Here is a 25515-nt window from a genome sequence, read left to right on the forward strand (position 1 = left end):
GACCGCATTGGTTCAATATTAGCTTTTCATTCCAGTCTATTGTGCCCATCTGAGATAATATTGACTCTGAGGTGAGAGCCCGCAGACAACAGGGCTCGTCTAACTCTCCGCGGCAGGGCGCTCCAAGGGAAGAGAACCAGAAATGGAGAGTTAAAGAGATGGCAAATAAAAGCTGCTCGCGCGGCGGCGCGCCTGGGGCCAAGAACAGGGAGCTGGCGTGGGCTGGCGCCTGGGCCTCGGACCTAGGAGCTGTGGGTCGTAGGACGGCCTCCGGGTCTTGGGGCCGCTGCAAAGAGGTGTGCAGCTTATGCCCATAAAACAAAACAAAACGCCTAGCCCTCTTGTAACACACAGTCCCATCTTCCACATGAGACGGAGTTTCTTCTTCTAGGTCGTAGGAGAAAAACGAATTCTCACGTACTGTTTTCGGGTTGCCAGTAAGACAACATCGAACCCTGAGACGTTTTCCCCCTTTTAAACAGGGTCGGCCTTCAGGGTAATGTTTCTGTCAAAACTGTTTCTCTGCTTTTCTCAGCCTGGGAAGATTGAACGCGCGCGTGCAGCAATGATCGTGAAGCTGCTTTATTTGCAAAAGCGAGGTTAATATCAAATTTCTGACTGTGCCTTTTTACCCTGTTCTGAACCGCCCCCTTCCAGCCCTTCTGCAGCTGTAGAGGGCCTTGCAAACGCATCCGAAGATCCGTTTCCATTTTCAAATGGCCTCTAAATGCCTGCGTGGAAAATGGCGTGTTGCATTGTTTTAGGTGGCTGAGACAGAATCCAGAGGCTCCAGGGCAGGGGACCAAAGGCCCCAAACCCAGGGCTTGCAGTGATGTCCAGGAGTGTGCCCTTGTGTCATTTATGACAACTGCATCCACCCCCACTTGGAGTCCAACCTGGAAGAGATAATGTTAACTCCGTGACCCCAATAAGGAATTCATCTTTTGGGATCTTTTCCTTCACCTCCAAGACATCTGTCAGGTGGGGAGAAGGCTGGATGGAGCGAGGGCTGGGAGTGCATCATCAGCTTTGGGAGACCAGGGATCATGGGGTGCTTCTCTCCTTCCTTTGGGGCAGCAGGTACTAGTTGGCATTCCAGGACAGTAGCTTGGACCTTTCAAAAGAAGGAGATTTCATTTCATGTATGTAATGCATAAAATGATCCGTTTGTATTACATGCTGTTTAACATATAATTTGGATTGTATAGTTTCATTATACAGTGTTTCATGTTTAATATTTAGCTCCTCTGTGAACGTTTACATTATTGTTATTTATTTAACATGTTTTATTAAACATTGTATATCCTGTGTACAATCTGGAGATTTATATTTAGTGTGTGTGTGTGTGTGTGTGTGTGTGTGTGTGTGTGAGTGTGTAGGTCTTTGGGAAGCCTTTACAGTCCCTTCAAGTACATATTTTATTGTTTTATTGTAACTTTATAAAGTCCTAATGAAAACCACTTTGTGACCAGCTACATCTTTATAACAAATACTATAGGATCTGATTTCAGCTCTAGAAAAAAGCGAGGCAAGGGTGACTTTGCCACGGGGAACAGCAGGTCCCCTCTGGAAAATGGTTTTCCAAATACCCTGTCCCTGGGGACTGAGGAGAGGCTGTTCTGGACCCAGAGGCTGCCTCCCTTCTGTGCTCTTGTGGTAGTTTTGGTTTTGAGAGCAGTTGTTTAGAGGTTCAGAAGGTTCCTAAACTGATGTCATGAATTAAAAATGACTTTGGAGAGTGTGGCACATGCTCAACTGAGGCATCTGGGAGAGCAGCGGAGGCCTCTCACCCGGTTTCTGGGCTCCAGACCACAAACTCCCAGGCTCCTAGTGCCCAGCCGGTGGAGGAGCAAGCACTCCTGCAGCCCTTCAGAGCCTTAGCCAGGAAAACATGGTCCTGACTCACAGGTCAGATGGTCTTTACTACAGCCTGCTTTTCACATGGATTATGAGCTGAATCTGTCGCACCCAGGCAGTCGAGAGTTCTACCTTCTGCCGGTGGGCAGGGGCCATGTGGGACAGAAAAAACAAACACTCAAACAAACACTCAAGTTTCAGATATGCAAGGTATTACCCCTTGGAAAGGACGGAACCAAGGGAGAGTTTCAGTGTAAGGAGGGAAAAGGAAGAAGGAAAAACAAAGGGAGAGGGAGTCAGGTACAGCCAACGAAAGCATCAGAAATGAGCAACATGAACTAACCTTACAGTACAAACTGGAGAGAGCTGATTCAGAGAGAGAGAGAGAGAGGTCTTGGTGTTGGGAAGGGAAACTGAGGTGGAAGGTGCGAGGGAGAGGACTCCACCGAGGAGGAAGACAGGGAGAGACTGGCAGGGTGTGATGTCGCTTCTTCCTTAAGAGCACCCCTCCCACTCTCAGTGCTCACCTTGTGAACATCTCTGTACAAGGAAAGTGACGAGAGCTGGCTGGAACCCAGACTAGTCAGCTCTGAGTCCCCGTTTCCAGCAAAACTCAGCATTCAAGGGAGCCAGGTCCTAGATCTGACCTGCTCAGTCCCCAAGCTTGGGGAAAGGTTCCTAAGGACATGCAGGAGTGGCAGCTGTGTCCCTCCTGCTCTGTCCCTGAAGGGGTTCACGGGCTTGAAACAGGGACAAGGTAAAAAGATGGAAGAAAATGTTCTAAAAACAAACCAACCAAGTCCTGCTCCATATGTACGACTAAAGTCTCTGGGCATGGCTATGTGGGGAGGACTCTGAACATGCACATGGGGCCAAGCCTTCCAGATAAGGAGTGGATGGATAACAGTGTCAACCATGTGGGTGTGGATCACTGCCCGACAGGCTTGAGTACACCTGGCCCACCTGTAGCCTCTTCTCTATCCAGGTTATCCATCTTGTCCATGTCCTCTGTGGTTGGAAACCTTTATTCCAATGATGTAAACAGAGCAGTTCCCTATTTCTGTGCCTTGCTTTGTGTCCTCTGACCTCAGTTTAAAAGACAGGTGCTCAGGTGTGCCTAGAAGAAGATAGGATTTATTTCATTTCTCATCTGCTGCCAGTGCAGTTCACATGAGATGTAATCCATTCGCATCACTGATGGCTCCAGTCTTGGGTACTGTGCTAAGCACCTATTACAAGGATTTATCTCATCCAGGCCTCCTAGCAATCCATTGAAGTAATCCATTGAATCCATTAAGGGCCATTTCCATTTTCCATGTGAGACAACTGAGCCTCTGGGTTATTAAGGAATTCACCCAAGGTCACACAGACAGGCAGCAGAGGAGAAAGTCAGGATTCCAACTCAGGTCTGTAAGACTCCAGCAGCTTTTCTTTCCTCCCTTCCCCTCTAATTATTATTATTATTTGTGTGTGGGTGTGTATGGGTGTGTATGTGTGTGTGTGTGTGTGTGTGTGTGTGATCAGAATGCTCCCTTTCCCCAGTGGGAAAGTAAAGACCCACAGAAGGAGAGAGTCAACACTTCTCTTTTTAGTCTCCCACTCACAAAATGAAAGCAGTGATTATAGCATGCAGGCCCTTAACCTCTACATCCTCTTTGGAGCAGCTATCCCGGGTCCAGAAGAGGTGGTAAACAGTCAGCATACGATAGCTCCTGTGGTTTACAAAGTGCCTGCTCACACCTCCCTTCAGTCACTCTCCCACTGTCACTAGGAAGCAGACATTGCTCTTACAGTCCCATTTTAAAGAGTTGGGAATGGGCTAAACAAGGCTGCACAATTGCCCACTGCCTAGCTAGCTTGCACAGAGCCCTGGCACCACCCAGCCTCCCCATTTCAAGCCTCCCAGCATTGAGATTACCACATATGGGACCACTTAGCCAGTGGAGCTCGGTCTTGGGTTCTTTTTGAGATTGCTGTGTTGTTTTCTCTTTTTCATGTTGAGTGTTTGTTCCTACAAATCTTGTTTTAGGATTGCAAACTTCCTCTGCACCTATGCCTCTCTTATCTGCATTCCTTCCCCATGTGCATACCCATCTGTACCACAGGCCAGCAAGAAAACAGAAATGTACCCTTTATCTGCAGCCGATGATACTCGGAAACTAGAGCATGTAGCTTTGTACCTGCACTTGTTTGTGCTGTTCTGTTAACGTTTGCCTTACACATTCCACTAAAACTCAAACGTGTCATCAAGGGTTTAAAATGATGTGTGTGTGTGTGCACGTGCGCGTGTGTGCACACGTCCTTTAGTGACTTTCATGGTATTTTTAATCAACTTAGATATTGTTTTCTCTCTGATAATATATACAGAGTTTGAGGTTGGAAGCATCCATTGAACAAATGGTTCCCTGTTCAAAGAGTTACTCAAGAATCCAGATGAGAAATGGTGAGAGAGGCCTCTGATCACTTGGTGGCCCACCAGGCCCCACCACCACCTACCACTGCCATCAGGAGCCTTCCAAGGAAGAATGCATCCCACCTTTGGAAGGTCCAGCATCCCTCTCTGGGCCCATTCTGCCCCTCGCTTAGTCACTCCCCGGGAGCTGTTTCCCTCCTCCCCGTTAAAAATTTTCCCCTTCATTGTTTAAAAATTATATGTATATTTTAATAGGATACCAGAATGTGTAAAGAAGTCAGTAACCATGACCCCAATTCCCTCTAACTCAGAGGCCCCTGCCAAACATTTTGGGATGTTCACTTTTGACATGTCAGTAGAGAAAAAAAAATTAGATTGTGTCTACACATTTTTGTTACTGATTCTAGGGAATAAAAAAGAAAAGAAAGAAAGGGACAGGCTATACACTTCTACTTGTATGAAGTTCATAGCAGGAAAAATTAATCCATGGATATGAAATTCAGAAAGGGGGGCTTGACTGCAAAGGGCCACAAGGGAACTTTCTGGGGAGCTAGAAATATTCTATATTTTGCTTTGAGTAGAAATAACATAAATGTAGGCAATTGCCAAGACTTGTTGAACATTGGCCCTTTTATTTTACTGTAAGTCTTTATACCTTAATAAAGGAATAAAGAAAGACTCCTGAAAAAATATTGTGGAAAAGACCAAACTGGAGAGGCCAGGGAGAAGCAAAAGACTGGGCTAAAAGCATAAGATGCTGAGCTTAGCCAGGCTCACGGTACCTGGAGTGTCACGGAAAGGAGGACCCGCCAGCTGTGCCCTCCGTCTCAGCCGTTATACCCAAGAAGGTAACACCATCTTAGGGTCCTGCTGGGACCCACCATTGGCCAGACTTCCTCCTCCTCCACTGATATCCTGATGTGTGCAAAGTGAGGCGCTGCATTTGGGGGGGTTAGAGGGGCTCTGTCAGCACCCAACAAGTATCTGTGCTCAGTCAGGAAGCAACGTAGAGGCCTTAACTTGCAGACAGGTTTCTAAAGTTTCCTTCAATTCACTATCTGGCATTCAGAATGCCATTCCTCATAAAAACAGTGTTATAAAGGGTACTTAAGAGCCTGCCTAAAATACCTATTAAATGCCTACTCATAAAATATACAATTTTAAGCTTGGTAGGAACATAACTATATTGAGTTATATGATTGCATTCCATGAAAAAGAGAGAGAGAAAAGGAATACCCACCCCCCACACACAACACCCCTACCTGTTTATTCTACGTATTCTTAAAATTGGGGATTCAAAACTGGAAAATCCCACAATATCACCCTTCAGGCAGCTCACTCTCTAGTAGAGGAAGACACCGTGTACATAGGTGAATGTAATAAAATCTAATGGGCATTGTGAAAGAGGCGGTCTTTCTTTTCCTGCTAAGACAGCACTGCAGCTTAACCTCTTGGCCACTTCTGGGGTGAGTTGAGGGTTTTTGACTTTCAAGTTATTTGAAGGAATAGAGGTGGGCAAGACTTGCAATTCCAAAGGGTAAAGGAAAGAAAATTTATAAGGCACGTAGACCTAGCAGAAAGACTGCCAGAAGTAGGTTTGCCTGAGGAGTGAGGACAATAAAAGCATAGTCCCAATACTGGGAAGAAAGAAAAGGCCATCTCCTCCCTCCAGCTGACTCTGGACAGTGGGGCTGGCTCAGCGTGGCTGGGTACAGTCCGAAAGCTGGGTGTGTCAGGAGGCTTGTGCCCTCAAAAGTTCTGTTAAGTATTTAAAATCAGATTTTTCCAGTATTTGGAGCATTGATCCATTCTGCTGATCCTGGGCATTTACCATTTATGTATAAGGAAATTTGTAATTGACTTGCAGTTAACAAATATAACCAATCATTGTCCCTTGCCTCAGAAACTAGCTTGGGAACTACACAGCTAACAGTTATTTAGTGTGATAAGTGTTCAAACAAAATTCACAGGAAAAAGATGCCAATATATTTAAACAATGAAAGGCAAGCAAGTATTTGCTGTGTTTCTTCACAAGAAACTCCCCACATAAGGAGAAACTTAAGTCTGCCAGAAGATGTTTTAGGGAAAACAGTGAGGTGTTTCAGTAATTAGTGGGCAGCAAAATATGGCAGGTGGGAAAGGGATGATTGACTCTGGGCAAGTGGAAAGAAGATACTGAGAAAAGGACAAAGGAGAATGAATGATCAGGTTATTGCGTGCTTGCTGTGTATCAGGCACTTTACATGGACCATCGCATTCAATTGTCACAAAACCCTTCAAAGGGAAATATGCACATCCTTGTTTTACAGATCTAAAAATTGAGGCTCAGAGAGGTTAAGTCAACTCTCTGAAGACACAGGCAGATTTTTGACCTTGCAAGTAATTCTGAGGATCGAATGTGATCAGGGGTCACAGTGTCTTTGTTAAGTCAGACAAGCATTCGTTCCTAAAATGATTTGTAGTTATGTTTTCCCTTACAGGTCAATTAGTCATTCAACAAGTATTTCTTCTGCACACATACTGACCTAGGCTGTTATGGATACTGTGGATACAGAAGAGGAAAAAATACAAAATTTCTTTCTCATGGAGCTAACATTCCTCCATAGGATCATCAGTTGACATGGCCAAAATAAAATAATTGAGCAGCTATGAGAGAGAGATAGAGAGCATACGGCTTAACAATGCTATATATAGTCACTGTTTAGAATACTGAAGAGTTGATAGCAAACTAAATGTCCATTCAATGGGTACTGTTTTTTAAAAAATAGGATGTTTCCATACTATAGAAAACTGTGCAGCTGTGTATGAAGAAGTGGTTCTCTGTAGTATCATGGAAAGATCTTTAAGACCGATTAAATGAGAAAAATTAGCAAGGTCTAGAGCAACACATAATGTGATCCCGTTAATGTTTAAAATAAACATTACTTGTTTGTGCGTCTGTGCATTCACACGGAAATATATAGTTACATGTCATACTCAGATATCAACTCAGGGAAAAGTTCTGGAAAGATACTAAGCTGACCACTGTATTACTGCAGGGAAGAGGAAGGGGATGGAGCATTTGGAGTGGACTAGGCACTTACATGAATCATACTGCATAATCCTGATTAATTGCTGACAATGGCGGTGCATTCATGCACTGTTTGTGTAATTAAACAAGGAGACACATGCTTGTGAGCACCATTATAGCAATATGATTACAGATGACAATTCTTAGTCTTCTAATCTCTTTTAACGTTGCTTTATTATGTCTATACCGCGATACAGACACAGGGATGGGTTGATGCCAAAACATAAAAGGTGGAATTAAAACATGATATCCTGGCTTGGAAATCTTGCCTCTCCCCACCCCACCTGCAGTTTATAATGAAACCTTTTTTAAGAGCATCATGGGATGTTGGATAGAAACTCTCGCTCACCCAGTTCTGAGACACATGTAATTATTTTGCAGTTACGTTGCCTCCGGGCTCTTTGTGATAGATATGACTTCATTATAAGAGCATCGGGCCCCACCCATCGATGACTGAGTTTCTGGGACAGTCAATGTGGGGCTTCCCATGGGTGGGCAGTTCCCAGCACGGTCCCCCTGGTTTCTGAACCAAGCCAAGCTAGCTGCCATTAGCTTTGGATGTCTTGATCTCCGAAAGCCAGCTCATGCTTCCTACCGCTGTCTCTCTCTGTGACCTTGGGTAAGTCTCTGCTGTTTCTGGGTCTCCAAAGAAGACTTACACACGGTACGACTTACAATGTCATTTCTGGTCCTAAACTTCTGATTCTATTGTGACACATTGTGATGGGAAGTCACCGTCCTATACATTCATTCACATGCACCTGCCATGTGCTGGGGACAGGAACAAGAAGCAAGAATCCTGGCCTTAAGGAGCTGCTCGTGGCAGAGCCAAAGAATTGGGGGCATTACAGCTGGAAAAATTGCTAGAAAGATAGACTCAGAATAGATATATAAGGAGCCTCCTCCACTTCTCCCCAGTCTCCGCTTCTGTATCTCTTGGGTAACAGTGGCCTCTGGTCCTTCAGTCCCTGAGTTCTGAAAATAAAGCCTGCAGAGGCACTCACCATGTGGGGCAGGGGTCGGAGCTTCAGGTCTTGAGAGACTACCTCACATCCCATCACAGCAGGAAAAAAAGAAAGAGTCTCAGCTTGGGACAGCAACTCTAAGAGGGCTGGAGATAGGGCTCATAGTCCTTTGGGTCAGTCCAGTGATTCAGCAAACTTTTATTGAGCACTTACTGTGTGCCAGGCACTTGGCTAGATTGTGGGAACACAGGTGTAACTCAGTGAAGCATCGGGCTCACAGACCATGCTCATAGGGCATTCATGGTTAGAGTGGCTGTTTACCCAGAAGAGAAGACAAGGGGCAGCACCAGACAAGGTCCAACTTCTTATTTATTTATTTATTTATTTATTTATTTATTTATTTATTATTATTTGTACTGAGGATTGAACTCGGGATCGTGCACTTGCAAAGCAGGCAGTGGCACCACTGAGCTAAATCCCCAACCCTAACTTCTAATCCACATTCCCTGGCTTTGTGACCAAGCAAATAGCTCAAGCTTCTGAGCCTCAGTTTCTCCTTGTACACAACAGGAATAATAACAATTACACTGTTCCTCTCAGGGGATGATTCTTAAAGGTTACCGAGGTAGGGGATGGAAAAGTATCATAAGGCACTTTCAAATATAAGCTGATGTTGTAGACTTTGAAGAACTCTTGTCTTCCTTCTTCCTCCTCTCTTCACGCCCCACTCATGCCCAGCCCCCTAAGATCCTCCCCATGAACATATACATGAGTGCAGGAGCAGTCGGAGAGGCAGGACAGAGTGCCTGGCCTGCTTACCACTGATGGCCAGCGGGGCCGACTGTCCAGAGGCAGCAAACAGCAGGTGCCCACTGGAAGCCCAGGAAACCAACAACTTGAATATGGGCTCCTCCCAGCCTTCAGTGCCCAGTGGCTGGAGTGATCTTCAACTGACAGGTGGCTGCCCCAGGGGCATTTTCAGGGTGCCTGTGGGCCACTCTGGCAAGGCAGCCATGCCCTGGTCCTATGGGCTCCTCAGAGGAAGAAGGGACTTATAGGGGGCACCAGGAACCTACGCATCAAGACACTAGCTCCTTCTCATTCTCACTGCTGCCAGCCTTGGGCAAGTCACCCCACCTGTCTGTCAGGGCAAACTGTTGGACGTGTGTTGTGTTTTGGTTATAAAAGTGGTACATGATCATAAAAAAATGAAATATGACAGAAGAGGGATAAAAATCAAAATGAAGGTGTTCTCTACTGCCTAGTCCATTGAAAACATTATCCTAAGTCTATGAGTAACTCTAGATGCCCTTAAGCAGAAATCCAGGGTCACAGAGTTTCAGTGTTCTTGGGCTTCACACGTCAGTATACCTCGGACTTCCCTTTTAGCAGTGTACAGTTCTGGCTCAGTCCTTCAAGCGCCTCCTCTGGCCCATAGGGTGAGTCCTTACCCTGGATAAATTCCCTGAAGTGAAAGCACTACACCAAAAGTTTTCCCCCTTACCTGTGTTGAACATTATTGTTCCTTTTTAAACCTTGGAGAGTGGTGAGTAAAATAAATTTACTGATCATTAGTATGCTTAGGAATTATTTGTGGTTTTTCCGTAAAAAGTTTACTTGTGTCCTCCCAATTTTTCTATGTGACTGATGGTCTTTACCAGCTTGTCTTGTTTTGCGGTGCTGGGGATCGAATCCAGGCCCTTGTGCACAGGATAGTCTTTTCTTTTTTTTCTTATCTCAAAATAGCACTTTATATAATAAAGCTCTTCTACTATCGCTTGTCAAACAAGTTGCATTTTCCCATTCATCCTTTGTTTATAGCATGTGTTTTCCATACATGTATTTAAGCATTTATGGAGGCAAAATTGTTTTTTTCTTTATGGATTCTGGGATTTATCCTTTTTCAAGAAAAGCCTTTCATTCTCAAGATTATGAAATCATGCTTTAGCCTTTTAACTTTTATAATTTTTAACAATATGTGTATCTTTAACATATTTGGAATTTTACTCTTTGAATGTGACGTGAAATAAAAATACCTACTTTATTTTATTCCATTGATTTATTTTATTCTATTCTACATTCTGTTTTATTTAGTAATATATTTCATATTCCTATATTACTTACTGCTTGATTCTGTCACTTTGTAATATCTTTTAAAATCCAACAATACAAGCCTCCTCTGAGACAATGTTTAGCATCAACTTGCAAGTTATTTTAATTAGAAATTTTATTGGAACTGTGTAAAATTTACACATTAATCTGGGAGAGAATTGAAACTTTCACAATATTTAGTTACCAGAAATACAGTAATTTACCTAGTACTTCTTTAGTATACTTTCTTATTTGATTCTAAATAGATCTTAGATATTCCTTGCATGAATAAGTCATTGTATTTTCAGTTTGGGGTGATTTATGCTTTGTTTTTGCTATAGCAAATGAGATAACTTTTCACTTTATATTTCTAAATTATTATTGGTGTTATATAGGAAAACTAGTTTATGTCTAGGAATCCTTGTGAATTCACTTATTGTTTCTATTAAGTAATCAGCTACATCTCTTGGATTTGCTATTTAATAACTGCATTACTTATTAGCAAAATAAAGCATGTCTTGTGTAGAAAACTGAAAGTATACAGAAGGAAAGAAACAAAAAGTACCCGTAAAAAACTTATGGGCCAGGGATTTAGCTCAGTGGCACCATGCCTGCCTTGCAAGCACAAAGTCCTAAGTTCGATGGCTGGTATAAAAAAAAATTTACTCTTCAGAAAGTCACTCCTAACATTTTGAAATGTTCAAATACATACATATACAGTTAAAATAGTATAATATATGCATTTATACATGTCTGCTGTGCCAGAATACATATATATATAATTTTTCAAGAGCATCATAAAATGCACAGTTTTATTTCCCACTTTTTCTACTTAATACATTATAAACATTTTCTACATTCTTCTACATTATCATTTTAATAGCTGCATTAAATGTGTAGTTTATTTAAGCAGTCCCCTAACTTCATATATTTAGGTTGAGTCCATCTTGTAATATTGTAAATAATTCTGTAGCAAACATCTCGTTAGCTAAATTCTTGTGACTGTTCATGATGATTTCTTTACAAGAAATTTCTAGAAGTGGAATTTCTAGGTCCAACGACAAGCAGAAATCTTAGGCTTTTATGACAAGGTGACTATTAATTTTCCCACTTTCACTTTTTAATGCACATTTTTTTTCTTCACAGCCTACTTTCTTCCCTCAACAATATCCCATAGGCACTTCTTAGGTTCTTAAGCTCACTAGCAACATTTTTTTTCAATGATAACAGAATATTTCTGTCAGCTGCTGCCCAGCTTTGTAGGACCCTCCTCATCATGCTGCTGCCTGGAATGAGCCCAAGAGCCCCTGACTTCTAGACCTAAGAGCTTCACTGGATGCTGGTGATCTCCAGCTCTTTCCTTCACATCTAAGATCTAGACTCATGAATTCAGCCTCGATCCTTTGCTGCCTGCACCAGGAAAGTTGTGGCGGCTCCAGGGATGTTAACCATTCTGGAAGACTGAGATCCCGACTTACAAATAGCAGATCCATTTGTGTTCTAAATAAAAATGCCCTTCCTTGTCATTTTTTATCAGGGAAAAGGGAGTCCTGTTTCTTCTTCCCATCAGGTGTTCACTTGGCAAGAAACTTACTTCGCTGAGAAACCCTTCTAGCAAGGAGGTATTTCTACTCTACAAATGAATACCAACACATCTGCATTGACAAGTCGAAGCTTATATCCTTCTATGGTGTTTTTGCTCTTTGAAAATGTTAATAAAAACTTAATGTGGAAAAAAACAACTTTTTCCAAATATGTGTACCAATGGGCCCGAGGCAACTCATACTTGCTTATAAAATAAAATAGGTCACTCACATCAATCATATCATCTTAGCACATTTTTTCCAAATTAGGAATTCTCCATCCATCACACCACATTGTGGCATCCCCTTTCCAAACATTTCCTTTTAATACGCTCTTTAACATGATAAGCAGATCTAATAGAATACATTAGTGTCACTTTCCAGTGATGGAGTGTTTCCTCCTGTTGCAAGCCTCCTTGAGTTCGGAGAAGCATTTTGACTAGCTTTCTCTCTAACAATGATCCATTGCACAATGAAAATATGACAGTTAAAAAGAAAATAGGATAGTTGTCTCACTGCTTCCAAAACCCCTCCTGGGTGTTAGCCTGAAAAACAGTGCCAAGGGTTCCTGTGTCTCCTCTCCACGTGTCACACATGTAGAAGCTCAAAAGATATGTGTCTCTAAAAACAAAGTAATAAATCCGATTCGTACATGAGGAGAGTGTTTAAATTTAGCCTGTCGGCTCAGTAGCGTTGCACATGAGAACATATTATTCTGTATAGATCAAAAGCTTACACTGGGCTTCATTTTAAAACCACATTGCTTGCAGAACACTTCCAAACCTCCTCGGTCCAAGATCCTTGGCTTCATATGTGCTCGACTTGACTGTCCGAACCCTGTTACTGCCTTTCGTGAGTGGTGTTGGACTCCAGGGAGAGGCAGGCTCTGTTAATAACCGGCTTGAGGTAAATACACTCCCATGCTCACATATTTAACAACATTTACCTGGCAAAAACAGGGTATTTGTTTCCACTTGGATCTCTGGCTCTCTAACTCATGTGTTCAGTGTTAGCACTTGAGTTTTTGGAGAGATGTTTGGGTTTTTTTGGTTTTCTTTTTTTTTTTTGTTTTGGTCTTTTGGATGAAGTTTTGGAAGAAAACATTTGAGAAAGTTGGGAATGGCAGAGGTTTGTAGCGCGCCCAGGAATTCAGATGTCTCAGGCTTTTGGCCACCCAGCAGGAAAATATCTGAATAGAACAGGGAAAATCCAGGCTGTTTTCTGGATGTTTGGTCTACTGGGCCTTTCATCAAGTCTCATGGGGTCATGTGGACATTGGATTAGATGGCAGCTCCGACATCACGTTATTTCACGTCTTGGGTCAGGGAAGGTAAAGTTACAGCCTCTGATCAGCCCCGGCACCTGACACTGCTCCATTAGTGCCCAGAGCTAACAACTTGAGGCTGTGTGTCCTGAGCAGCATCATAAAGTCATTCACCAACAAAGATGACTGTGCCAGGGCAGTGTGGGACACAGAAAGGAGGCCTGGTTCCTGTCCAGAAGCAGCCTGTAGACAGACAGGCTTGAAGTCGGGTGGAAGATGGGTGGAAAATGAAAGAATGCTTATCGAGTTCAGAGGACAGAGAGGAGGCTTCTGGGTAGGGGTCGGTGTGATGCACGATGGGGAGAGGGTGAGCTTTGTAATTAGGCTTTGGACATGCACAGGGAAAGGCATTCACCCAACAAAAAGAAGGGGTTCCATGATGCAGCGTGGCCGCAGCTCATGACAAACCATCTGAGGCTAGCAAGAGGTTGTATGAAAAGAGGTGGGATCAGGAAGGGGAACAAAGCAAGTGGAGAGGAGCCTCCAAAGCTGAGCAAAGGAGCAAAGCCTTAAGGAGTGTTCTCCTTCACTGCCCTCAAAACTGGGCCAGTCACATCAGCACTGTTGCCTGGCATGGGAGGACTGTTAGGGCAATACATTTGAACCCCTTGGATCTTCTGTTTTCACACTTTTCCTTGTATATGTGAGCAAATGCTATAAAAATTAGGTGATTTTCCTTTGCTGTAGTTCAGAATGCTGTCCTGGAAATTCCTGCTGGACTCAAAACTATCACTTATACAGTTTTATATAATCTTTCCAAATTTCAGTTTTCCATGAGTTGGTTAAAACTTTCCTTCTGGTTCACGACCCCAGAAGGGACTATGTGGTGCAAGACTGAGGTGCTTCGGTAGATTCATTTATTTGTCTAACATGTTTATTGAGCAGCTAGTAGGCACCTAGTATTGCTGTAATTGTCAGAGACAGTGTAGTTAAAAGAAAGGAATGGAGTTCCACCTTGCGGAGGTTTACTCTCTCGTGGAAGAGGCAGTTCAGATAATTTCAGAGAGTTACACAGAACTAAAGGAAATAGGCAGCATGAAGTGACAGACTGCAGCTGAACGCAGGAGGAGGGGAACCTGGCCAGAGTTGCTGGTCAGGGGAAGCAGAGGATGAAGGATGAATGCTGACACCCAGGTGGAGCTAGGGGAGAAGCCCGCTGAGCAGAGCAGAGGGCGACAGTGAGGAGTGGGTTAGCAGAAGCCAGTGAGCCCCAGGAAGCCCCTGCCAGTTCCAAGCAGGGCAGTGCCCGAGCTGTGGATGTTGGGGTTCCCACATGAGCACCACCATTAGCCACCATCTGCTGTGCCCTCGCCACAGCCCAGTTCCCCACAGAGTCAAAATGAGTATTCGGAGCGCATCGGCTTTTATTTTTACAGCAATCTTTGTACCCAAACCACCGTAGCATTTTTAATAACAAACTGGCAGAGAGTCAGACATCTGTACTTGAAAAAAAAAAAAAAGCCCAGGCCAAGTATTTCTAAATGTTTTATATTTACTTGTAACATTAGAATAACCATGAGGTTGCTTTTTGCATAATCGGAACCATTCTCATTAGGGTCCCACAGATCTCGTCCTTCATGGGCCTGGGCGGTGGTTTTCATTATGGCAGTGACATTGATCTGACAGGAGTGAATCTCTCCTTGAACATTTGTGGAAAAAAGGGAAAGAAGTTGAGAGAAACTGAGGCAAGCTGGAAAACAAGAACTAGAAAGATAGCCATCAGTTTAGCACTAGGACTCCACGGAAGGAAGGCCAGGCTTTGAAGTCCAATCAAGCTGTGCTTTAAGTCCAGCTGGGCAACTGTGGGCAAGTCACTTTACCTCTCTGGGCCTCAGTTCACTCACAGGCAAAATGAAGACTGCAACAGAGCCCATTTTATGGAGCTGTGCTGAAGACTAAGTGAAGTAACATAGGCAAAGGGGTCTGGTCCAAGATTACGTCCCGGTTGCCCTCCTCCAAAGAATTTAACATCTACCATTGAGATGTCACTGTCATTGACTTATACCATTATCTAAAGCCAGGTTGCAAGATTTAACAATAGAAAAGCAGGACATACCATTGAATTTGAACTTTAGATACATAACAAATAAGTATTTAATATAATTATGTGCCATGCAATATTTGGAATATATACTTAGGGTAAAAAAGAATAATAGTGTATGGTGATGCATGCTTGTAATGCCACCTACTCCCAAGACTGAGACAAGAGGATTCCAAGTTCAAGGCCAGCTTAGGCAAGTTGGTGAAACACTGCCTCAAAATGAAAGAAAATAAAGAGAGGGCTGGGTCTGTAGCTTAGTGGTCCCTGGGTTCAATCCCCAGTAATGTTAAGGAGAAGGAGGAGGAAGTGGAAGAGAAAAATGAAGAAGGAGGAGGAGTTTATCTGAAATTTAAATTAGATTTGTACCTGTAGCTTGTCTGCAGACCTTACTGTGAGGGTTAGTTACATTGTCCTGAGGACATTGGAAGACAGGGTTTGTGAGGCCCGGCCCAGCCTAGTCTTCTACATTAACTGGGCATCTGTGTCAGAGGCAGTTTGATGTCCTTGTACAGACTGTGTAGAATAGGCTTGGCATACAGCAGGTGCTCAATGAAAATGTGTTAAATGAACAGCTAAAAGACTATATAACAGCTTGCCATAAGCCACTTTGACTTAGTAAGTGCGTGCATTTTCAACACTCCTTGTGGATCAAGCATCTCCTCTGTCTGAGGCAGACAGAAGACAGATCCGCAGCCCCTGCTTCCCACCCCTGGTATAAGCCTGGAATCCAAAAAGAGGGAGCCTTCCTTGTTCCTGTCTCCTCTCCAGCTGCCTAGAGCCACAATGGAGCCAGGTGTCTCTATGAATCCCCTCTCAGCTTCTGCCCTGAGGTTTCCCTGTCCCCTCCAAAACAGAAAGAGCAGCAGGATCATTTCTCACACACTAACTTCATGCCTGATTTTGTTAAAAAGTGAAGATAACCTTCCCAGTATAGAACTCCCCCTTCTCTTCCCCTTCCTCTGGGAGCAGGGAGATGGTGGGTTTGGGGCTGGGGAGGTAAAGTCATGTGTGACCCTGCTCAGCCCTGCACCCTGGGGAACCCAAACAAGGGCCCAGGACACAGGACTTCCCCAGGTACCCAGGCTAGGCCTGCAAGGAAAAGATCCGGACAACAAGAAAGGCAGCCGGCCTGTAAATTCCTACTTAGTTCATTTTCTTAGATTTCTGAATGTGTTTTGAATTTTCTCTAAATTAAGATAATCATAAAAGGTTAAGACATTTAAACAGAGTGCCACCTGATCCCAGGGCTTGATTTGTATGCTTAATTAGGTCCCAAACATATGGTTCAGAGCTTCCTATAAAAACAGGGTGCTGACTTGAGGTATATTTGGGTATTAGATGGAACGATGTTAAAGGAACATTCAGACCCATCTCAAAGCCCTTAACCTGCCCTTGATCTGTGCTGGGAGCTTTTGCTGACATCTGTTTCAAAGAGATATCAAAAACTTTCCAGTGGCCTCATGATAAAACAAAACTCCATAGGGAGATAGATATCAGGCATTAAAATACTTGGGATTCAGTGTGGCCTGAGGAATGTATGGCCGTACAATACAAGTGGGCGATGGGGAGGAGGGGTGCAGGCCAAGAGATAGAGATCCCCTGAGAACTGCTGGGAGCACAGGCCTGGCCTGCTCTCTGGAGGGGAGCAGATGGGGCACGACGTCCCCAGGGGCTTTTGATCCTTCCTATGTAGGTGCTTCTGCTGGTGGAATGTAATTCAGGTCACTGGGAGCCACTTCCGGCACCCCTCCCTGCAGAGAGCACAACCAGGGACTTCTCCTCAGGAGTGGGGTGTGGAGCCAACTCATCCCCACTCCCGGGCCAGCTGTGGGATACACCACACCCCCACCCTCACCCCTGTACCCCCAGGGAAGGCGTATGTGGCATACACGTTTTCTTCTGGGTCTTTCTTTTGTTTTGCTCTAATATTTAAAAACCTAGGGCCAGGGATTTAGCTCAGCGGTTCAGTGGCCTGCCTTGCAAGCGCAAGGAACCGAGTTCGAGTTCAATCCCCGGTACCAAAAAAAAAACAAAAAACTAGCTTGCGTGTCTCCAAAGGAAACTGGGAAAGGGCATTTGGAGGAGTATCAGAGAATAAGAATAATTTAATTACTTTCATTTTTTAAAAATCCCTCTTTTGCCACAATATATATTGCATTTTATCACAGGCAACTGGTACACATCCATATTGCATTTGGGTCATTTTTACTCTCTGCTCCCCGCAACCACTTTCCTGATCCCTTCCCATGTCTTCATGCATACCCATTTTTTAAAAGCCTGTGTTTGGTCTGTGTATCACAGGGTCCTAATAAACCCCTCCTCAGGCTCCAAATTTCTGCCCCTAAAACTCTAATATAGATTTTGGGCCCATTCTGTTGGTGAAAATTGGAGCCACACACTGGAAATGGCTGCCTATTACACGGAGTCACCTAAGGCCATTAACTGATGGCCCATCCCACCCTCCCATGGCTTCAGGGCACCAGAGATCTCTCCAGTTCATCCTCCATACACATCCTCACCCTCCTTTGAGCAAGGGCTCCTCTAGCACCTATTGCAGGGTGGAAGCCGAGCTGATCCTGCCCTCCAGGAGCTCCCATCAAAGGAAGCTGTGCCTGAGAGTGGGGTGAGCAGCATGAGCCCAGAAATCAGAGAAAGAGATCACTTCCAGCATAGCAAACAGGGCAGCTTCATAGAAGACAGCGTATATCCAAGCTCTAAATGATACACTCACTCAAGCAAAGGAATCTGAGGTGACAAGACCATGGACAGGGGACAACATGGACCAGTGTAGAGACTAGAAGCCATTGTGTGGTCCAAAAAGAGTGAACCGCTTTCCTGGTTACACATAGCATACACATCCCACTCATGAGATACTCAAGCATCCCTATGAGGTCGACAAGGCAGGGATGGCCCTTTCTGGTTTATAAATAGGAACACCAGGGTGCACAGCATTGCATGTGTTTCCCAAGGTTTCACAGTTCAGGTGCAGCAGAACCAGATTCAAATTCAGGTTTTGTCTTTTCAGGCCCACAGAAGGCTGAGAAGTTAAGACAAGGGTCAGTTTTCAGAGGATCTTAAATAAGGTCTAAGCAGGTAACTATTTCCTCTGTAGTCCTCGCGATCCATGGAAGGTTTTGAGCTGGGCTGTTAAGATGCACTGGGTGGCTGTAAGCAGGAGAACCTGGAGCGGAAGGAGGCTGGGGGACAGGAAAATGAAGGAAGCAACTTTGGCAGACCTTCTGAGGTCATCAGAGCCCAACAGGGCTGGGGACCAGGGAGGAAGGAGAATATGGGTGCAAGGAAAGGAAGGTAGAGACCCCCATGCAGAAGGCAGGAAGGGGTTCCCAAGGCCCATGGCAGCCGTGGTTCCAGAGGACTGGCTCCTGTCCTCTCAAGTCAGCCAAGCCATCAGTCTCAAAGACCACCACAGTTGCGAGCGACTGTGGGTTACATAAATAACCTCTCTGCAGCCTCCTCACAACGCAATGAATTGGCTACTCTACTGGCTCACTGTGAAGGTGAGCAAGCCAAGGCGCAGAGTGGCTAATGAATTTGATCATGGTTTCTCGGGGAGAAAATGACCTAAACTGGAATTTGTCTAGATCTTCCCATCCCAAGCCTGACCTTCTGACTGCTACCTATGATCACCCTTATTAGGTTTCATCTGCCACTCAAGAAGCCAGAGCGGGTTGGCTCCTCACTGCCCATCAAAAACTGAATCTGCTGAGCTGCCCCTGGCCTGCAAAAACCTCCCCAGTCTGGCTCAAAGTTACCTTCTTCTTTTGCCTCTCCAGCCCCCCACCCCTAAGTCCCAGAGGGGCCCTGCTGCCACTGCACAATGTGCAGGAGGCCAGATCTGGGCTGTGATACAGAAAGAAACAAGTCCTGTGAGTTGGAGACCCATCCTGGGGCGTCCCAGCAGGAGACCTCAGAGCCAGGCCAAGCCTAGTGGGACTAAGATCAAAGCCAGCAGGGGTGGCAAGGCAACAAGGAACAGAAGTGCACAGGGCGGAGGCTGCCCCTATCATTCCTGTAGCTTTGCTGATGGGCCCTGGCCTCTTTGAAGGTCGAGGACATCCCAGCCCAGACTGCAAGGTAAAAGCCTGGGATCCCAGCCCTGCCAAGACCTCTTCCTGCCCCAGGTCCCACGCCAGCAAAGAGGGTGGAAGAGCTGTCTGAGAAAATGCCTTCAATTGCCCAGCCCAGCTCCATGGCCTCCCCCAGGAATCCCTCTGCCCAGCTGTCCCTCCACGGTGTCCACACACATGCTCTCTGGTGTGCACTATTTCCAATTAATAACTACCATTTATTAAATGCATAATAAGGTTACTTTAGTGTTGCAATTAACTGCCTGTCTCTGCAGGGAATTCATCAGCTCCACTGAAGCAGGGACCTTCTGTGTCTTGTGTGTCAGTGCTGCTCCCAGCAACACAGGGTGTGGCAAGATGTTCTAGCCAAAGATACTTAGTAAATTAAGTAAAGGGCTTTTCTTTTTCCAAGAACGCCTTTGATTATTTTGCTCCCCTCTCCCCCTCCCCCATACACACCATGGTTCTACATTTGGAAGGCTGTTTGCAGGGCAAAGGCACTTACTGGGTACTAACCGCTTGCCTACTGCCATTTGGACAGCTCTGGCTACCACAGGAGAATTAACTTCACCATGTCCAGCTGATAACATTTCAGACCACCACAAAGGAAGGTGACACGTCCAGCAACCCAAGTGATCTTGCTGGGTGCATCTACACTCTCTCCTCTAGACTATTAGAAATTGCAAAAATGCTCAGGAACCTGCAGAAAAATCTCAACTAACCCTGCAGCCCAGGGACCCCTGGGCTGGTATGTCCATGGCTAAGTCTAAGATCAAGGCTGGTTCCCTCTGTAGATCCTGAAGGAGACTCTCTCCCATGCCCCTCACACTCCCCAGTGTGCCTTGACTCACAGGACCATCGTACCAATCTGCCTCCCTTTTCAAATGGCATTCTCCTCTTTGTGTGTCTTTGTTTCCATGTCATCCTTCTCTTAGAAGGACCCATGTCATTGAATTAAGGACCACCATAATGATCTCATCCTAGCTGGATTACATTTTCTTTTTTTGGTACCAGGGATCAAACTGGTGACCTTGCGCTTGTGAGGCAGGTGGCGGAACCACTGAGCAAAATCTCTGGCCCTGGATAGCATTTCTAAAAACTCAATTTCCAAGTCAGGTTGTATCTACAGGTTCTGGTAGACATGGATTTGTGGGATGCTGTTCAACCCAGTACCTCCTGCCCCAGGGAAGAAAGGAGCATGCTGACACTTGAATCTGGTAGGGTCAGCTGGAGGTAACAGCTCCCCACCAGTTCTTCTCTAGCCAATGTTGCTAGGAATTTCTGCTTGGGATTCTAGAATACAAGACTGCTGGGGAAGAAAGGGAAAAGTCTCATTCTCTGGGAGACCTTCAAAACAGCCTAGTCTGGCTCACTTGGCCAGCAATAAGATTGGTGCCATTATCAGAGACTCTGATGTGTTTTGCTTCTCATTTTATAGTTGAAAACACTGAAGTCTAGAGAAATCCTTTTCTTTAAGTTGCACAGTTAGTAAGAGAAGAATTCAGCTCCAGCGGGAGCCCTTGACTGTCCAGTGTCCTTCATACATGGTCCTTCTTAAATACTTCATTATCACAGTACTGCTTAAAAGCACCCATGGGTGCCTTGTAGGGATCAAGAAGACTTTTTTTCCACCATAATTTGCATCAGCCTCTCATCAGAGACACCTCAGTTTTTAAAAAATAATAATGCTATTTTGATACAGATATGTTCATAACATTATGAAAAGTGTGACTAAAAACATCTTTTAAAAACTGCAAATGGTTTGTAACATAGGACCTGCACAGATGCATAGGCTTGATTTGCAAAAGTTACAGTTTCCATGCTCCATCCCTTGCAACTCCCTCTCTTTCCAGCCAGAAAGTCCCCCAGATGCCTGCAGAATGGAATTCTGGAGTCATAACAGGATCCTGACAATGTTCACTGCCATCTCCAAGTGCCCATGTCAAGCTCTGTGCCATGTGTTGCCCCTGAATTATCTCATTTTTTCCTCCCCATAGTGCTTTGAGGGAAGAACTTCCTTCTCTCTTAGCAAATGAGAAACTAAGGACAAGTTTGGACCATTGATGTGTTTTGTGAGGGTTTTTTTCTCATCTGAATGTCTGGGTGGGACAAGCACTCTCAAAGTTTCCATCATCCTCTGCTATTATAATCACACTTCTTAGAAAAACAAGACAATGCTTTCTTAAAATTGCTTTATCGAGATAGTCACATGCTGCCCTACTCATCTTTTTAAAGAGTATAAGTCAGTGGATTTTAGCAAACGGAGACATGGGCAATTATTACCAAAGTCAATTTGAAGATACCTCCAACACCTCAAAGAGAAGCCCTCTGCCCTTTAGCTGTCACCTCTCTCCCTTCTCCTCCCCCTGACAACCCCTAGTCTACTTCTTATCTCCATGGAGTTGCCTATTCTAGACATTTCACATAAGCAGAACGACACATGTGGCCATGTGTGTCTGCCTTCTTTCACTTAATATTTTCCAGGTTCATCCACTTCATGGGTTGGATCAGTGCTTTACTGGGTGAATAATATTTCTCTGTATAGATATACCATATTCAGCTTTTATTCACATGTAGGGTGGTGAGGGTTTGGGGAAGTCCTGTTCTCTTGATACCATGTACCAGAACCTGTCACAAGTGCTTTACCTCATTTAATCCTCACAACCTTGGGAGGTGAGTGCTACGATTACCTTATTTCACTATCATGCTCACCTCTCACAGGGCACTGAAGCACCAGATACATTATCTAATGTGCCCAAGGTCAAACAACTAGTGCATATCTGCCTGGCCCCTGAGTTTGTTTGTGACTTCAATGGCACCTGATCCCTCCCTTTCATTAGGGTCTTCAGAGGCAGCACATATACCCCTCAGCCCACTCATTATGCATAAGTGGAGTTTAAAATGCAATGAGAACTTCCTTTCATTACCCAGCCCCTCTACCTTCTGTGGGCTGCCCAATCCCTTCTCAGTCAGGGCAATACAGATAAACATCTTTATTCAACAAATGATGTTTGGCCAACAAAACTCTTTAAGGGGTGTTCTTTGAGCCCTGTAAAACCCTCTTTCTTTAGGACTTTGCTAATTCAGTATCTGTGATCTTTTCAAGAGGCTGAACTGGGCAAGAGCAGGATTCAGTCAGCAAACTTTTCTTTGTAGAAAGTGGAAATTCAGAGTATAAACAGAATTGAAGATGGCATGCTTAAACAAAGTGTTTTCAGGCCTCCTTAGAAATAGCCAGGAGCAACGCAGGCAACCCAGGTGCTGAGAGGTAAGTTCCACACATTCTTGTCCCAGAGAGCCCACAGGCAATCTTGCTACCACCACAGGATGACAGCTGATCTTCAAAATACGCTAGTTTTAAGACTCAGTCTCTGTATCCCAGAACCAAATCCCTGGTTCAAGTTTTCCCTTTTGTGAAAAGGCTTTTTCTGCCAATCAGATAGTCAGTAGAACTAGGGGACAAGGATTAAAGCAGTTACCCCAGGCTGAGAAGCAGTTACCTTCAGATTCTAGAAGCCAGGCCAGAAAGAAAGAGGCTAAAGGGGCAATTCTGGGCATGAGGACTCCTTCCCTTCCAACCCTGTTCTTTCTACAGAGAAACTCCACCCAGCAGGGAAGTCTGAGGCAGTAAGAGAAGAACCCTCGTACTGTAAGTCTACCGAGTCATTGTCTCCTTGAATCCAGGCATTTCCTGTGACCTGTGAGCGAGGGAGTAGGGGTATCTACAGATCCCAGTGTCTCCAGGGAGAGAATTCTCTTCCACTTCTTCTAGAATCTTAGACCCTGGGCTGTAACATATGGGCTCAGGACATGCCACTCTGTTCTGATTTGGGGGTTAAATTATTTTAAAATAACAAAGAGACTTCAATCTTTTGCAGTCTTTCAGAGGATGCCTTTTATCCAGCCTTCCAGCAGCTTCAGTGACATTCTATTTGGGGAGGGGAGCAGAGACTTGGCAATTCCACAGCCTTATTTATGATCCACTGTCCTGGCTTGGACCAGCCTCGCTGATGTGGATGTGAATGACACTGGAAAGACTCAGGAAAGACAGAGAACTAAGGTGTGGGGCTGACCACCTAACGGGTGTTGCGGCTGATTTCTCCCCTCTAGAAAATGGAATATGGAACTGGAAGGAAGAGCACCAAGCTTCTAACCCCTTGCCAGTTCAGATCCGATGGTAGAGGCTACCTGGAGGGCTGTGTTGAGAAGCTTTTGAGGGTTAGCAGGAAAGAGCGCTGGGGTCGATTAGCAATGTCTGCTCTGAGCAAGGGAGAGACAGCAGGGGCACATTTACTTGCCATATATTCACCACTCCTGATATTGATATAAGATCTAAGTCTTCTTGGGTTCAGATCTTATATGTGGACTGTTCCCATACATCAGGAAGTGACAGCAATCTACAGATAATTGCTTGTGATTTCAGGCCATGGGCATTACCAGCAACCAAGGTAAGGGGATCTTAGTTCTGGGGCAGACTGGAAAGACTAACAGATTTTCTTTCTCTGGTCAACCCAGCACTGAGAAGCCAACATGAATAAGCCCTTCCCTGGTCACTCACCATGAGAGAAAGACAAGAAGCAGCCTTCCTCTGCTGGCTTTAGTCATGAGAGACTGAGAAAGCAAAATACCATCTGCAAAAGTGAAAAGAACTTTGAGCAGTGGTGCACTGGGAATGGAGTAGCCCCTGTCTATTAGGTGAGGACAATAACAGTCCCTCCTTGGAGGAATTCCTCATGATATACAATGAGATAATCATATCAAGAGCTCAACCCAGCACCTGACACCCAGCAATCATGAGTAATCAAGTGATCCAGTGTTCTAGTATTATTCTCTAGCTCACTCTTTGGTAGCACTGGGACTGAGGATATTAAGTCTATTCTGAAACTGGCCCACCCATCGGCAGGGCTGGAGCCCTCCATCTCACCCCCAAGGCCCCAGAGTCACCAGTTCCAATAACACGATTAGTCGTTTTTTCATTCCTAAGATATCTACTCATGGATAGGTGCATATGTCCATGTGCAAGTGTATACGTGCTGCTCTGAGAAGGGGAAAAATCCATATTCTCTCTCTTCTGACTGAATTAATCAAATAAATCTTCTGTAAGGAGCTGCTAAATGAGTCACAGATGGCTATGCCCCTTTACAGGTTGCAGAAAGCACCCGTTACAGTTCTTTTAATTTATCAGAGGAAAAAAGATGCCCTTGTGTGCCCCTTCCCTCTTGCAATAATAATCAGAACCAGTCTATTTTCCAAGGGTCCGAGACTCATTTTCAAAAAATGTGTATCAATAGATGTAACAGCAGGAAGATTATTTTGCCAAGTTCCAGCCTCCAGCACAGCGAAGGTGCCCTGGCTGGGGAGAGCGTTTATAAAACCACATTTAATAAAAGAGAGTGTTATATTAAGTATGTTTGCTAGTATATTTAAGCATATGGTTTCTATATCAGGCAGAAAGATGGCAAACACATGCTTTACCTTCTTTCTAACCTTTCCTAGATGCGTCCTTTCCAAGTGGCAGTGGGATGGGAGGATTTTTCTGTGTGTGTGTGTGTGTGTGTGTGTGTGTGTGTGTTGTTTTGTTTTGCTTTTTACAAGTAGGGCTCACGTGGAAAAGCATAGAGAAATGTTCACAAAACACATGGAGACTGCTTTTTCTACTGCTGTAATTAGCCCAAGAGAGTCGTTTGGCTTTCTTTCTGCAACTACCCTAACACTCTCCAACACCCCTGGCCTTTTCCAAGGCAGGAGGAGATGGCCAGTGTGAAAGTGTGAATCAATTTCAGCTGCAAAGAACTTGAGCTCCTGGATTTTAAACTCAAACACTGTGGTAAAAGCAAAATCTCCAAGATGCCTGCCTGGCTTTGAGTCCTCGAAAGTCCTTGTTTACCGGACCAGCCATCCAACCATTTGTCTCCCCAGAGATCCCCTTCTGGCACTTGGGCTGAATATGGGGATTTTCACTGTTCCCTGAATGTTAGAGTTATTGCCTATTCCCAGTACTCACAGGGTCCCTGGAAAGGCAGCTAGGAAAGACTGCCATGGTCCACCATCAAAAAAAAAAAAAAAAAAAAAAAAAAAAAAAA

The 25515-nt window shown here is 44.7% G+C and overlaps 1 long non-coding RNA gene across 1 annotated transcript in view; it reads right to left on the minus strand.

Moving 5' to 3' along the window:
* Nucleotides 1-398: 398 nt before the first annotated feature.
* LOC104869348 overlaps nt 399-25515 on the minus strand; it is a 31160-nt gene continuing 6043 nt past the window's right edge. Inside the window, exon 3 of the long non-coding RNA XR_782286.3 lies at nt 399-1114. This is a non-coding gene — a long non-coding RNA (uncharacterized LOC104869348). The remainder of the gene's footprint in view (nt 1115-25515) is intronic.

This window comes from Fukomys damarensis, unplaced genomic scaffold (assembly GCF_012274545.1).
Source record: "Fukomys damarensis isolate Sample0158 unplaced genomic scaffold, DMR_v1.0_HiC HiC_scaffold_8, whole genome shotgun sequence".
In the NCBI taxonomy this organism is placed as follows: domain Eukaryota; kingdom Metazoa; phylum Chordata; class Mammalia; order Rodentia; family Bathyergidae; genus Fukomys; species Fukomys damarensis.